The following is a 5,280-nucleotide window of genomic DNA, read 5'->3' on the forward strand; positions in this document are numbered from 1 at the left end:
ACCTTCTTGACCCACATCGCCTCGCTGTCTTCCCCGATCACTCCGAGGAAGGCCAGCATGGCGGTCCGTCCGTGCTTGATCTGGAAGCGAGGGAGGGAGGGACGGAGGGAGGAAGATGTTGGGACCCTCAGCGCTTGCTTTGACAGGCAAGACGGGCAGGGAAAAAGAGTTCAGGGAAATAGAGGACAGACACGTTACCCCCCCAAGAATGATGCCCCTCCCTTTTTATCCTGCAAGATACAATCATATTTAAAGTTTCTCTTGTTCATGCTACATGTATATACATATATACATATATATGCTGCATGTGTTCTTGCACAAGCGCTCGAATGCATCCACAAACGGAGCCGTCGCCCTTTCCCCTTATCCGCCTTTTTCTTCCCTCTCCCACCTTTCCATCCCTCCCTCTCCCCTCCTCCGTAAGTGCTGGTCCTCCTACCAATCCCTTTCCCTTTGTGCCCTACCTCGGACTCCTGCAGCCACTTGATGTGCGGGTTAATGCCCAAGTTGTTGCGCTCCGAGATCCCGGCGAAGCCCAGCGGGTCCCATGGTTTGCCTGATGCCAGAAGGACCCCCGACGAATAAGCGGGGACGAGATGGACATGAAAGGGAAAGGAAGAGCACAGCAGCGACGGGGAGATGGGGGAAGAGGGAGGGAGGAGAAGACGGAGATGGGGAGGGAGGAAAGGGGGAGGGCTTACCGCCAGTCTCGACGTCGTAGCCCACCTGGCCTTCCAGTCCCATTCTCAACGCGGAGCGAGACTGTGTGAGGCGTAATGTGTGTAAGTGCGCCTTCGTACAGCTTATTTTCGTGCCTCGATGGGCCATTTTCCCGTTTATATCTCACTTTCTCCCTGCTTCCCGCCCCGGGCCTCAGAATCAGATCGGAGATGGGGGACTTACCGAAACACGCGGAGCAGGAGCCATAAAAGCAGTGGCAGACGCCAGCAGGCCCGCAAATACGATGCACTTCATATTTTTATGGAAAAGACCTGTGCTCAGAGTTGTTCATGAGGTCACATCACCCATATGCTGAGATCGAATAGATGATGGCAGGCATGGATAAGGCTGCAGATGGCTTTAAACCACTACTACCACAAAGTCGGCGTGTAAACAAACATGCCAAAGAAAGTATACAAAGTTGCCAATTCGTGAATGGGAGTGTGAGATATCCATACCAGGAGGACATGAATTAAGTGTGATGATATTAGGAGAAGGTACAAACGAAACAGTTTCCCACTTGAGAGGTAAGATTGCTCTGCTCGTTGTTGAGGGGGTTGTCGAATCGAGATTGTTGCCACGTTTTGTTTCGCCTTTGAAACGACGCAAACACAGATATGACAATTTTTCCATCAATGATGAATTGGTCGGCTATGTACAAGGTCTTAGGGCACATGCTGGTACACAGGGTTGGCTTGCTGGATTGATTGAGGTGCATATCCTGGCTGGTAACGTCTTCAACGTGCAGCTTCGTCGGCTTTCTTGTGGATTCCGAGCCGCGAAAGGCGACATGAAATAATGGTCGTTTTCAAAATAGAAAATTTCTTCTTTTTTTGTGGCTTGTGGATAATGGGAAAGAATTCAGCTTGATGACATTATTTGTGGTGTAGGATAGAAGATTTAGATTCTGAAGAGGGATAGATCGTAGGCTTATTCAAAGACCGGCTTTTGTCTATGACCACCCTAGCATTCAGGAGGAGGTTAAATTCAATACTCTTTGCTTTGTAAAGTTTTTCCTTTCTTAATTTACCGCAATTTTTCAAACGGGGAGGCGCAAAGGAAATCTCTGAATTAAATGTCCATGATTGCGCGTGTTGGGTGTTGTTTATTCTCCGACAGGCTTATTCAACTATGTACCTGCTTGGCTTGAAACACAAGCAAGCGACACTTGTCTTTCACATCCTACACTTCTTCTCAAATAAATTTCTGGTGATGATACAATACACGCCTTTTTGTTTTAAATCACGCAGATTTCTATGACAAGGATATCGTTTTCTCCTGTCTGTTTACAGCGTTTAAGGATTGAGGTATCAAATGGGCGAATAGCTTTAAACACGTCCAATCGCTGCCAAATGACGGTCGAATTCAATCCAGAATTTGATACTGAGTTCTGTTTGACCCTATTTGTTCGTACAGGCGAGGGGTGATCATTACAATTCACACCTATGAAAGCATGTAACCGGTCTTTTGTCTTTCCGCTCGTTTTCGAATCGTTATGACGCCTCACTTCCCCAAATCCGCATCATTAAAGAAAATGCGGCGCCAAAGGACTATTTCTTTCCCCTAATCTGTCTCTTTTGCATCGATCATAGGGGAGACATTGATCTTTCCGTGTCGCAAACCACATGCTGCTCAATGTAGCGGCTGAGAAAGGATCTCCGTTCAATTCAGATTGAATACAAACCTTTACGGAATTATGTATTTTGGTTCTGAGGCAATCCATAGAGCAAATAATAGCACTAGAAAAAGGGAAACGTGTGATGTTTTTTGTGAAGTGAGGTACTTTTCTCTCCGCGACCGTATCAACCATCTCAACATCTCTTACTCGACTTTGTATTACCTTGAGTCTTCGACATCATTTTACCGATTTAAAGCAAGGATTTTATACTTAGAATATAATAAGCACTTAAATGGAGACGGTGATGGGAGGGCTGGGGCGCTTAAGCAATTTCAATTTCATCTTGGAGCAGTTAAAGGAAAAAAAGAAGTTCACCTTCGAAGTGCACTTTTGTTATTTATGACGTGCCGTTTCCTCCCTGTATCATTGCAATGTTGTGCGGCAAATTTAAATCCCGAAGATTAGACTGGCGGCCGGTTTCTGAGCTATCAATTATTAAATGTATGTCCTGCACAAGCCCGACTGGCTGAACACCTCAACAAGTTTCGATCACTTTTCATATATCATGACCTTTGCAGCTATTCCATTTACTCAATCAGATTTGCGAAGCCAAAAAATTCTAGGAGAAAATCTAGTGTGGTTGTTTTGTGGCGTCAAATGTTGTTTCGTGTTGTTTCGCCGCCGTGTTAAGCGCGGGCGCGGGCCATCGTACTACTACAACAGGCAGAGAGGCGCCCTGACTACCGTAGTCTAAAACCTCAAGACATGGCTCCCACAATTCAAATTTTGCACATTGAATATAATTTCTATACTCTCTTCTCTCTTTTCTCAATCATTTAGCCTGGGATGCGCTGATGCGGCTACAGGAGTTTTGCTTAGTTGTTGGTTTTGTTTTGTGACGTCACTACTGTTATGTCCGCCCCAGTGCGAGCTCCCGCCCGTGCTGAATTCACACGAACTTTACATGATTGCACGACGTTGTAGAGCCGCATGGGTCCGGGAATGACGCGCCTCCTTGTGTAGGATGCAGCATGTAACTATTGGTTCTTATGGTGTCATAATGATTGTCGCGTAGGATGCTTGCTGAATTCATCCCGGACCGTGCGTGTGCGGGTTTTCTCGCCCGCTAGGAAGCAGGATGAATGTAAGAATGTTCACGTCCGTGCACCCGCCCTGGACCCATACATTGCCCCACACCACCGATAGGACGATACACACGCATCAACAATGCGTCCCTGCCTTTCAAAGGGTGCAGCAATCAGGTGAGTACCGTGTGGTGGAGGCAGTAGCGTGGGAATGGAGGAACGTTCCAAGGCCCTTCAATTCAACTTGATGTGCGGCCTCGCGTTCGTCAGTACTTTTTGTGCCCCACCCTCCCACCAGGGAAAAGGATAAAATTGATTGGGGTATTAAGAGAGTATGTGTGCTGACATGTTCAATCCTTCATACGCATTACAGAGGTCTGTGTCGACCAGCGCATGTCACTGGAGGGGTCTTTACGCAGAGAACGGAGGATGGCATGCACCTAGCTTTGGCCGACGGCCCCGGTGCGTTCAATTAGGGGTTTTTTCGTGGCATACCCGCTCTTTCATGTAATCCAGACCTTTTTACCATGTGTAGTGTCCATGTGATGGAATTTCTGATCTCTTTGCAAATTTCTCGAAACGTGAACACGCCCCTTTCGTTTCCCTCCGTCCCGTCTCGATGTAATCATCATCTTACGCATGCGCGCCGTTATTAACAGGTCGAAGCCAGCAATATCGAACCTTCATCTTTCCCACACATGCAATAGCGACTGCCTCGGCGAACTTCACGGCCGCAGCCTCCCACTCGGTCTCCTCCTCCTCCCTCCCACCGTCCTCGTCCACGGCTTCCGCGTCCCTCTCTCATGTGGACCGGCAGGGACAGCCCACCATGGTCGACGTGGGCGGAAAGGTACCGCAAGGGGAAACACGGAGAAGGGCGGGGGAAGCTTGTTTGTTCGCGTTCCGTGGCTCGGACGATCCATCTCTCCTGTGTATGTATTGTCTCTCTCGGTATGCTGTCTCCCGTCAACCCTGATCCATGCTTCCACCCTGAATTCCTCTTCGATATCCAAACTTCGACCCAGTCTTTTTCTAACCTTCTTGACCCACATCGCCTCGCTGTCTTCCCCGGAAAAACCCGGGAAAAAAAACATTCTTTTATTTTTAGACCGTAAGTTCACGCGAGGCCAAAGCCCGCTGCCGCGTCGTCTTCCCGAGACAAACCATGGGTAGCGTCCTTCAGTACGAGGGGCGGAAGGAGCTGATGAGCAGTAAGGGCCCTGTTTTTAGCACAGCCATAGGTAAGCGCGCCTGTGAATGGTGCAGGGAAGACAGTCTGGTGGAGGCGGGAGGGGGAGGATGGCGTGGCGTCGTGGGGTTTGTGTTGCCTGCCTGTTTCGGTGTAGTCCCCCCTTACAAGATGACGCGTTGGCAACCCCTTGCTCACTGCACCCTTGTCTCTCTGGCTCCTCCCTGTGGGCAGTGGCGGGGGTGATGGGGGCGAAAAAGACGTCGGAGCTGATCCCGTTCTGTCACCCCCTCGCCCTCGACGACTGCCACCTGCATGTCCGCTTCGACGAGGACCTGAACCGGCCGAACGAGGTAACGAGGGAGGGAAGGTCTTGGCTCGGACGGGGTCTCGGACAGGGCGTAGGTGCACGCCCGGCGGATTCTGCCCTTGTGGGTATTGCTGGAAGATTGCGCTCCGCCTTGTTGAATATGTCTGTATCATTCACATTTCCTGCGGCGCGATTGAACAGGTCTTGATCGACTGCACCGTCCGCGTCCAAGGGCGGACGGGCGTGGAGATGGAGGCCCTGACTGGCGCCTCCATGGCCGCCCTCTGCATCTACGACATGTGCAAAGCCACCAGCCACGACATCCTCATCAAGGTACCTTTTCCATCATACATTCCCA

Source organism: Nannochloropsis gaditana (genome assembly GCF_000240725.1).
Source record: "Nannochloropsis gaditana CCMP526 unplaced genomic scaffold scaffold309, whole genome shotgun sequence".
NCBI classification, from domain to species: Eukaryota; class Eustigmatophyceae; order Eustigmatales; family Monodopsidaceae; genus Microchloropsis; species Microchloropsis gaditana.